At 48.2% G+C, this 11,218-nt stretch overlaps 1 pseudogene across 1 annotated transcript; it reads right to left on the reverse strand.

Annotated features, from left to right (window-relative positions):
* Positions 1–131: 131 nt before the first annotated feature.
* Positions 132–10,906, reverse strand: LOC311374781 (myosin-10-like; annotated as a pseudogene). The gene is made up of 16 exons: positions 10,750–10,906; positions 9,512–9,539; positions 8,665–8,779; positions 8,141–8,185; positions 7,586–7,597; positions 6,246–6,338; positions 5,833–5,896; positions 5,573–5,671; positions 4,903–5,046; positions 3,912–4,126; positions 3,564–3,716; positions 3,078–3,251; positions 2,316–2,488; positions 1,889–2,001; positions 1,347–1,414; positions 132–337 (listed from the first exon to the last, which is right to left on the reverse strand). The product of its transcript is annotated as a myosin-10-like (transcript).
* Positions 10,907–11,218: the final 312 nt, after the last annotated feature.

The raw sequence follows: 11,218 nt of genomic DNA on the forward strand, positions 1-11,218 counted from the left end.
GAAGAAGGAAATTAGAGGAATTGTGGGAAGAAAAATCTGAAAGCAATTTGGATATATAATATATTTAATCTATATGTTATATTTGGGTAGAGAGAGGACATGGTGGTGGAGGGCCGGGGCGGAGGCCTCACCTTCTTCTCGTGGTTGGGGATGATGCAGCGCAGGAAGTTGGGGTTGGTGTTCCGGAGCGTGGCCATCAGCTTGGTGAGCGACTCCTTGTACAGCTGGCCCACCGTGCGGAACATCCCCTTCTTGGTCTTCAGTCCGGCCGCCCTCGAACGTCACGGGACGCTGCTCTCCCCGCTGGACACCTGGTCCAGACCCACGATCCTCTCCACTGCACACACAACCACGCACACACACAACACACACACACACGCGCAAACACAGGCAAACACACACACACAGGGACACACACACGCACACACACGCAGGCACGCACACACACATAATATGTCTTATTACTAAGCCACCGATTGGTTAATAATCAGTGAAGATAACGAGGGCCAGCGCTACACATGTGATTCAAGCTGTTGAGTTTGGACTGAACCATTTTGGTTCTAAAGTCACTTCATAAGGAGGCGGCTTCTTTACCCGATCTTTAAAGCCAAAACGGAGCCACAGTTTGCCAAACTCATCAACTATCTCAGACTCTGGCTGGCTTGGGAAATTAGATGGTATGAATGGACTTTGGCGCATATTCAGGATTACATTTTGTCTACTGTTTGCACAAACATTTGTAAACAGAGAATGTTTTTTCGATTCATTTTTGCAATCCTGAATATTGCCCAGATGAAGAAAACTAGATGTCGCTTCAATGAAGATGCGTGACTACTGTGATTATGTGCTACAGAATTAAAATGAATTAGGTATGCATGTATAAGTGATGAAGAGCTGGCTAACACAACCACAGCACGCTCGCTAGAAGCCAACGAACGCCGTCAGTCTGCCGACGTCAACGATGGCAGCCAACAACACAACTTGGAAAACTACAAACACAAAACGCCTAAACTACAAACACAAAACGCCTAAACTACAAACACAAAATGCTTAAACTACAAACACAAAACACCTAAACTACAAACACATAACGCCTAAACTACAAACACAAAACGCCTAAACTACAAACACAAAACGCCTAAACTACAAACACAAAAGCCTAAACTACGAAACAAGCTCACACGCGCTATCGAACACACACAAAAACATAAGGCTAGCTAACTCGTCCAAACAGAACAAAAACAAACATACAGACAGACAACAACCAAAAAAGGGGGGAGGGGGTGGGGGTGAAAGGCAGGACGGAGGATGCGGCGAGGAGAGTCGTGGAGGAGAAGGACACCTACTGTCGCCGCCATTAGCCTGGATCGTGGCATAGGAGTCAAAGAAGTAAACACGAGAAGAGTCTGAATGTCTGAGGCGGGAAGCCGAAGGATGCACAGAGAGGAAAGAAGGTATGGAGGAAGAAACAGGGAGGGGGGGGGGGGGGGGGGGGGAGGGAAGGAGGTGAGTGGGAAGGGAGCAGGATGGATGAGGATTGTTAATAAGCAGGATGAGATGGAGAGTACACAAGGAGCAACAGGAGGAGGAGGAGGAGGAGGAGGAGGAGGAGAAGGAGGAGGAGGAGGGCAGAAACAACAGAAGAGAATGTCAAAAAATGATTGTTAAATGATAGAGAGAAACAAAAGAGAGATAAATAAAGTCATTATACTGTGCAGCCGAGGTCATTAATGCGAAATTGGTTATTGCATAAAAAAACAATGTAAAACAAGTCCGATTTTTGACATCAAAGTAAAATGGCATCAAAAAACAACAACATTATATACTGTGCACCAGAATAAAGGAAAGCACTCGGAGGCTGATGTGACTCTGGGGGCGCGGGCCTCACCCTCTCTCCACAGCTCAGAGATGAAGTGGTCCGAGGACTGGTGGAGGAGAGACGCCACGTTGTCGTTCAGCGGATCATGTTCTTCACCAGCCAGTCGTGGCCTTGTAGTCCACCTGGTCGACAATAACAAGCACACGCCTTATGACACCGGTACACAGCTCGGTATACTGTAGTCCAGTCTTCATTATTCACTTTTTCCTAATTGACATTTATTTTCCCAATTTTTTCATCAAAAGTGACTGAGGGGAAACATGGGCGTGGCCTTTTTCACAAGGATGTTTACAACTAGACTACGGACGTCGCCTTCAAACCAGCCGCCCTTCAGCGGTGAGTCGACCACTACACTATTCTGTAGCGTCAACGTGTGACCCGCGCTCTTATAAAGTATCAATGGAACGGTCTGACGCATTCAGCAGAGCTTCACTACCTTTCCGGCGTAGTGAATGATTGCGAAGTCGGCCTCCTGGCGCGGCTGTCGGGGCTTGAAGAACTTGGATGGGTGCCTTGTTCACCAGACAGCTTGTCCACAAAGGAGCGGTCCGTCGCCCGGGGAAACCAGCATTCCTCATCCAGCAGAGCCAGGACGCCCGGGGGGTGGGCCTGGGGAAGGAGGGGGGGGGGGGGGTGCAGCCATTAAACCCATGAATGTGGCTTGGTTAGATGCATGCGCCACTGTGCGCACACTAAGTAATTGGAAATGCGGACAGGGAACGGAAGACCACTCTGCATCCAAACTAAATCAACGTGAGGTTGCGGCTAGTCCGTAATGTGCCCTTTCCATAATGGCCTTTCATGTACGGATATTAACATTTACATTTACGGTGTTTAGCAGACGCCGGTTAATACACACCGACGGCGGAGTCAACCATGCAAGGCGACAGCCAGCTGGTCAGGAGCAGTTAGGGTTAAGTGTCTTGCTCAGGGACACGTCGACACTCACACAGCTAGGAGGAGCCGGGGATCGAACTAGCAACCTTACAAGTCACAAGTCAACCTGCTCTACCTCCTGGGCTAAGCCTGACCCTTAATATGGCCATATCTGACATCTGTCTGCAGAACAGAGTTTAGATTTGTGATCCATATGCATGAAATAGCACCACCGGACACACATGTGTCCAACTTGGTCATGAACCCTCTGTGTGTGTGTGTGTGTGCGCACGCGTGCGTGCGTGCGTGCGTGCGTGCGTACCGGTCTCTCGATGAGGTCGATGCAGGGCTGCAGGTCCAGGCCGAAGTCGATGAAGTTCCACTCGATGCCCTCGCGCTGGTACTCCTCCTGCTCCAGGATGAACATGGTGTGGTTGAAGAGCTGCTGCAGCTTCTCGTTGGTGTAGTTGATGCACAGCTGCTCAAAGGAGTTCAGCTGGGAGGGGGGAGGAGGAGGCCAAGGAGAGAGGAGTTAAGAAGACCACCGCAGCCGAGGGGGCCGGCGCGCTTCAGTCAGCAGGTTCAACTCAACGTTAAGATTTAACTAGACGATAAAGATTTAACGACAGGCTTCATGCACGTGCGCGCGCGCACACACACACACACACACACACACCACAGTGCCTCTATTTATATTTTCATCACAGAATACACAACATTCATACTAAATATACGCATGCAATTATTTATACGAGAGTCTGCCTGAAGGAGATAATACAGACCGAACGCAAGAAGACACCAACCCCACCTGGAAGATCTCAAAGCCAGCGATGTCCAGGATGCCTATGAAGGAGGCGCCCTGCCTCTGCCGGCGGTCCAGAGCTCTGTTGATCCGGTGGACCAGCCATCTGAACAGACGCTCGTACGTAGCCTTGGCCAGGGCCTCCACCGCAAAGTCTGCCTGGAGACAGAGACCAGGAATACGGGTCACATGACGGGACAAGATGGTTCAATTCGATTTGATTTGATTTGTGTAGCCCTTAATCACTGGTACAGTCTCAAAAGGGCTCAACAGGCCATGTATTTATATGTATACGATGGCTAGGAGGATTGATTAACAGACGGACAGATGGATAGATAGACGTAAAGTCCTCACCTGCTCTTTGGTCTGGGCTTTCTGGACGTATTCCCGCCCTACTTTGATCCTGGGTGTGAGGATGGCTCGGGTGAACTCCACCACACTGATGCCCAGCAGGTGGCACATTTTCTGGGCAGCCGTGTCGTCGGGCATGGAGGCCTGGTCGTGGTTCTTCTCCTTGGTGAAGGAGATGTTCCCAAACTGAAGACCCGCAGAGATGACCTTTAACATGGCTACGGGCCAGACAGGGGAAAACAGAGGAGGAGGAGAAGAAAATAATGAGGTATAACATGGCAACACATTAGGTCAAACTTATGAGGCGCTGTAATTCAAGGCTTTAATTCAAGGCGCCAGTCATTGATGTTTTGTCCTTGATGTCGTTAACCAGCAGGGAGGGGTTATGAATCTTGCTCAGGGATGCCCGTAGGTAGACGACTGACGTGGGGGGGGGGGGGGGGTTCAAAACCCAGAACATTTGACCTGGAACCTTTCAACAAACCCAGCCTGTAGAGATGATCCTGATATTTATTTAATATACTTTATATTTGACTCTTATATGTGACTTACACATGTAAGTCAGTCTTACTACTCTCTAACCTTAACTCTAACCTTAACTCAGCCCACCCAGCCCTCCTCCCTGACCCCCCTGACCAGTGACGGACTGGACAGTCCGGCCAATCACGGAGCGGCATGCTTGTCGGGTTCGCGCGGCCCCTTCGTCACAACGGCGGCCCCACATTATCTCTCGGCACACTATCAAGCATAAATAGTGTGCATTGACGGTCTTTTACTGCTACCGCGCAATGCCAACCTTGCTCCGCCAGTCAGTCAACAATCCTGTCCGCCCGCAACAACCCCCCCCCCCCCCCCCCCCCCCGGTCAACAATCCTGTCCGCCCGCAACCACCCCCCCCCCCCCCCTCAACAATTCCACCTGCGGGGGCCTGTTATAATGTGCAAATGCCAGGGACGTTTTTTGATCCCAGTCCTTCACTGCCCCTGACTCTTACCCAGGGACTCCTCGGGGCTGAAGCCCATGATGGTCATGGAGTCCATGGTCTGGGTGAAGTTATCAGCGTCGCTCTGGCCCGGGATGGGGATGGAGCCCCCGCTCAGGAAGCGGTACTCGTCAGGGTTCCCTAGCAACAGGTCGGCTGGGGAGAGGAGAAGGAGAGGCGACCAATCAGGTGACAGAACACGAGGTGAGCGAGTATGGACTCCAGAGTAACATCCACCCTACACGGTGTGCTAGTGGTTTGAAGCTTGTGGGTGTGGATCGGTGACGGGTAAGGAACACCTTCACCTTCAGGGAAGAAAGTGTTGAAATGAGTGTTTTGTCGTTCTGGATTCTTAATGTGTGTGTAGCTAATCCGAGTCCAGTCACATTTATTCATGTGGCACTTAAACCACAATGGATTATTTCACATAAATGTCCTCAGAAGACCAACACGTTTCTCATAACACTAATTATGGGTCTGTTACTGTTCTGTACCAGGGGAACAGGTCTTAGTTTATCTTTTGTTTAGTCTACTGGTGCCCTGGTGTATAAACATGGCACACCTTTAACAAGTGTAATGTGTGACACCTCTGTGAAAGGGTTTATTGCGGTCTCAAAGGGCTTCACAAGTCACACATTTGACATGTATGCATCTCTGTAGCTCTGTGTGCCGCTCTCCTCACCCCTCGTGGCGTCTGACGCCCCAGACAGCAGCTGGTAGAAGATGTGGAAGGTCCTCTCGTCTTTGGCCTGGCGGATGGCCCGGGACTTCTCCAGGAGGTCTGGGCTCAGGGGTCAAGGGTCGCTACACGCTCAGTGGGTCGGACACCAGGAGGGGCCCTCTATGTGTGTCCCTTTAGCTATGAACTGGGGTCCACTACAGAGATGGGGTGGTGAGTGGGGACCCCAAACAGGCCGCTTTTGGGTTTACATGAAAGGATACAGGTCTCAATGTTAGCACCGACGATGTATCCAGCCACATCGAAGTTAATGCGAATGAATTTACCCTGAAGGGAAAGAATATAAATAGCTCAATTACATCTTGTCAATCAATATCAACACACAATATCAATCATGACTGCTACTATTAATGTTACTACTACTACAACTTCTACTATTAGTACTACTACTGCTCCTTTATTCATTCAAATAATAATAATTCAAATAATAACTACTAATAAGATATACAATTCAATGTTATTGTATTTGTACCACAACTACTACTACCACCACTACCACTAATTATAATAATTATAATAATAATGATATCTATATTTTACATATAATAATAAAATAATCAACAACTATTGTGTTCCTTCAAAGTCATTTCAATGCTTTACATAGACCCCGTCTTACAAATCTGGAAGAGTTGTCGTTCTTGACGGTCTTTGCGTTGCCGAAGGCCTCCAGGATGGGGTTGGCCTGTAGCAGCTGTCTCTCCAGCTCCCCCTGGGACACACAGCACAGCCTGGGTCAGCTCCCAGACAGCCACCACCCCCACATGGAGGACAGGTCCTCCAGGCTCCCTCATCACCAGAATGCACCACCACGCTTCTTCTGATCATTTGTTTTCTTTGCATTTCCAACAATAAAACAGATGTCGCTAAAGGGATTCAGCCTAACGGAGGCATGAGGACCAGTAGCACACACAGCATTCCCACAACCAGCACTGTCTTAACACCACCACCCCCCCACACACCTCAAAGCCTAACAGGAGCTCATCAATTAGTCCATAAGTGATGGCATTAATATTTAAACAGGCATCCCTGCAGGCAATGTACACCCCGACACACAGTGAGGGAAGGGACCAAGTGGAAGGCTTGTTGCTGGCTGCTGTACTCAGGAGGCAGATCTATGATGCTAATAATCTACAGTAGCTGAAGTCTGCTGAATTACATTACTCTGGCTGTCGCATTGGCAAGCGCAGTAGCGATTGTTGCAGTAGCAGCAGCAACAGCAGAGGGCAAGCAGACACTTTATTGCAGGCGGTTTGTGTGAGCAGAGTTAGCTGCGGGAGATTGCGACACACACATGGACTAGAATACCATCAAGCCACATTAGGCGGAGACACACACACACACATAAACACACACAAGCATGCGCACACATACAGTACACACACTAACACACACAAACACACGCAGACTAGGACGCAGATGATGTTTTGATTGATGACAAGCACACATTTCAAACAATGGGTACATTGAGTTGACACCTATAAACTCCACCACCTGCTGAGCCGCTTCCCTGTGTCCGTACTGAAACATGACAGCTATGCTAATAGCTAGCCTCGACAACTACGCTAAGAGCCCTGATCTCAAATTCCAACATTTGGAACATTTTTGACATACTCTACCGTTGTGTGTGCAATGTAACTGTACTCGTTATTAGCCATCCGTGAATATTAGAAGGATATTGTTTGTTTTGAAAACAAATCCCGGAGCATTTGTTTGTGTGATAAACAGAGTGAAGCCCCCCTCTTCATTCAGCTTTATTCAGATGCTGCTAGCCAATGGTGTTTCATGTCCTCTTACATTGAGAGTCATATCATATATATATACTATGTTATAATAATAAATAGAATTGAGTTATACTTAATATTCCAACATGTTAAAACCATCTGAATAAGCATAAAATTCTAAGCAAATAAATAAATAAATAAAATAACGTAAGCGTTTGTACGCTTTTATACTCACATATTGCATACTCTGGGGAGTTACAAAGCAATTGGTTTAAGGAGGAAGAGGATGGGTGGAAAAAATAAACAACAAATGAGTTAAATGGACACAAACAATAAATAACACAGCAATACAAAAAACAAGAAGAGCGTCAACAAAACAAGGACTACACACATTTTGAAAAGAAATGCAACATATTATGTGCTTGGTTATTAAAGACTGTTGTAAATATCATCAGTACATTTCAGAAGCTAAAGAACAACCTCACCCAAAACCAAACGCCCCGAAAAGCAGTTTAGACCCCATCTCTTCTATTGCAAACAATTTAATTAGCGCTAACGAGTGCCAGGGGATATCAATTATTTGTGGCATCGTCTGCTATCAGTTTCACTGAATCGGTAATAGCCCCTGCAGTGCCCTGTATCACCATAGAGGGCGCGGTCACGGAGGGTTGGTTTTTAAGGGATGGGTTGCTCTTTGAGCCAGCTGTCAGTGGCTCATTAGCCATGTCATTAGGAGTGAGTTCAGAGCAGAGTAGACCAGAAGAGGATAGAACAGGACAGGACCACTCACCCTGTTCACCATACAGCCTCTAGGTAGAGACCTAGTGCCGTCCATCTGCGCAAGCAGGGAGGAGAGCACAGCCGCAGACAGAGACAGACAGGAAAGGGAGGAGTGTGAGTGCAGGAGGGAATCAGACAGTATTGAGACGATGGAAGGGAATAACCAACCCAGCCTTACTGATTAGGAGGCTTTCTGCATGCATTATATTATGTAAGATGTATAGTTACGATTTAGCAATATCGTTTGAGAAAACAGTAGTAAGGAAGAAAGGGAGAAGGTGAAATACATTTTATGCCCGTTCCTTAATAAGATAAGGTACTTGTTATGCCCAAGAGTAAAATGTTAAGTCATTGCAGACTGGAATGAACACACCGCCATGTACAGCAGGTGTACTGATAGATGATAGATGGAGAGGATGGAGAGATAGCACGGAAAGACATGTGCGAGTAACACCTGATCCTTCCTGCAAAGGCAGTGCAAAGTCCCGCGTTAACAAGGCCTCCCCACCCTCCATTCCCCCTGGGCGGGCCTACCGTAGAAGACTCCTTGTTTCTTCCCGGAGCTCCAGTCTTGTGGGAGGAGGCCACGTGGGCCAGGTACTGGATCACCTTCTTAGTGTTCTCCGTTTTCCCTGCACCAGACTCGCCTCTGGAAGACACAACCCCACGCGCACACACACACACACACACACACACACACACACACACAAACGCACATGCACACGCACACGCAGATACACATGTATACATGTTGACAGTCGAATATAATCTTTTTTCTACAAAAAGTGGGATCCTCAAAAGAGAAAAAAACCCATAAACACACACAACACATGGTGTGGATCGTAAAAGGTGTATCCAAGCAGAATAAGGAGAAGGGAACACAGGAACAAAGGAGCCAGCACACATTCATCAGCCTGGAGTGTGGAGCCCCTACTGAGCAGGGGAACCACACAAGGGCCAAACAGAAAGCAGGTGTGCAGGGTGGGGGGGGGTTACCCGGGGCTAGTAAACCCTGTCTGGGTGGAAGACATGATCTCAAAACAGAAGCTCTGTCCCCAAAATGCGGGTGAGAACCCCAGTTCAGTGGGAACATAAACTGGGATCCTTTACAATGACAGGAAGGGGCAAGAGAGGAAGGAAGACATGAGGACAAAAGGGGGGCGGCAGATGGCAGGCCTTGAGACAAGTAGAGACACAAGACACACAAACACTGATGTCCATGGAAACACACACACACACACACACACACACACACACAAGCACATGCACCCACACACACACACACATGCACGCACGCACACACACACGGACACAAGGACACAAAGCCAATGGACCTTCAATCTCCACATAGCGATCACAGTGGTAAAGTCCGGCTACTCACGTGCACAGTATTGACTGGTCTTCTCTGTCTGTGGAGGGGAGATATAGAAAGGGAAGGGTCAGACAGACTCGTAGTGACTTGGTGACATGTGCTTCAACACCAGTTCCTCCTCCCAATGATAAGGCAATCATCGTGTTCAAGGCCAGTTACATGGACAGTGTGGTAAAGAGGATTCACATCCATTGTTATTCGAATCATGTTTGTTATGCTGTTCCCCATCACTGACTAAGATCCTGTCATAGCATAGCCGCTGGTAACGAATTATAACCCTGAACAAAACTTCCGTCGTAATCATTTGAGGTATTTGGATTATACTTTGGTCCTTGTTCTGAACCATATTTGATCAAAGGTGTAGTGTTTACTTTCCATTGAACCTGCACACAGTTTAACTGGCAAAACAAGTAGAGCCATGGACCTCATTATAAAACCCTGCTTAATCTGCACACTGTTTGTGTTATATCCCATTCAAGCATTGCTTCCAGAAAGCATAAACCAACATTCACTTGTCTGTCCCCACTTCAGTCGGAACCTGTCTGTGAACTTCTGTGAACTTTGTTCACAGAGATGTTGTGATTTGGTATGAAAAAAGCAGGAGTCTCGCTCAACTGGTCTTCCTTTAGCAGCAGCACACCACCCTGGTGTCAGACACAATGGGCTCTCTGATTTACCGGCAGGCTCTTTTTTATTCAGATGTTGCTATTACCATTCCCACGAATGAAGGGTGTGGGGGGGGGGGGGGAGAGAGGAAATGTGCCTTGATTCTCAGAATGTGAGAAATAATGGGAGTGGCATTGAAAGGCAGACTCGTTCTTATCCATATAATCTCATACGTCAAAACATTGCCCCATAATGGCTTTTTAACAAACATAGTTAGGACATTAGGACATGTCGGTGGGAGGACATGAGCGCACCCATCATCATGATGATGAGTGTGTGTTTGTGTATGTACCCATCATCATTATGACTGAGTGTCAGCTTAAGCCGTTCATCTAAACCGGTTGTGGCGTTTCGCCTCGCCGCCTTAGGTCTAGCTCCTTGCCAAAGGTTGTCCTCTCTCACCTGTACAACACCCACTTGACAAAAGATGACATAACTTTGCGTGTTGCTCAGGGAGCAGGTCTCAGGATCATAAATAACGGGTGAAGGAGTGTGATTATGTTTTACGACCACAGAGTGGCTGATAAGGGGCGGTGGATGTTTGCTACGGGTCAGAGGTAGCGGGGGGGTCTGGGGCGTACCTTGCAGCATGCTGCGGTAGGCCGCCTCGGAGATGGCGTAGATGTGCGGGGGCATCTCGTGGCGCTTCTTGCCGCGGTACATCTCCACGATGGACTCGGTGTAGACCGGCAGGTTCTTGTAGGGGTTGACCACCACGCAGAACAGCCCTGAGTAGGTCTACACACACACACACACACACACACACACACACACACACACACACACACACACAAGCAACCGCACATGCCCACAAACACACACACACACAAGCAACCGCACACGCACATACACACACACACACACACATGTAAATACACACACAGACACACATGTGCAGAATGTGCACATCACACAAAACACATACACAAACACACAAGAGCAAAGACAAGCAATATTAACTCTCGCCCGTGTGCCCCCTCTTTGCAATAGTAACCAGAGAGCCTTGTACCCCCATCCCCCTCATGCACCCACCCACACACACACCCACAC

This window comes from Micromesistius poutassou (genome assembly GCF_964030765.1).
Source record: "Micromesistius poutassou genome assembly, contig: SCAFFOLD_6177, whole genome shotgun sequence".
Taxonomy (NCBI): Eukaryota; Metazoa; Chordata; class Actinopteri; order Gadiformes; family Gadidae; genus Micromesistius; species Micromesistius poutassou.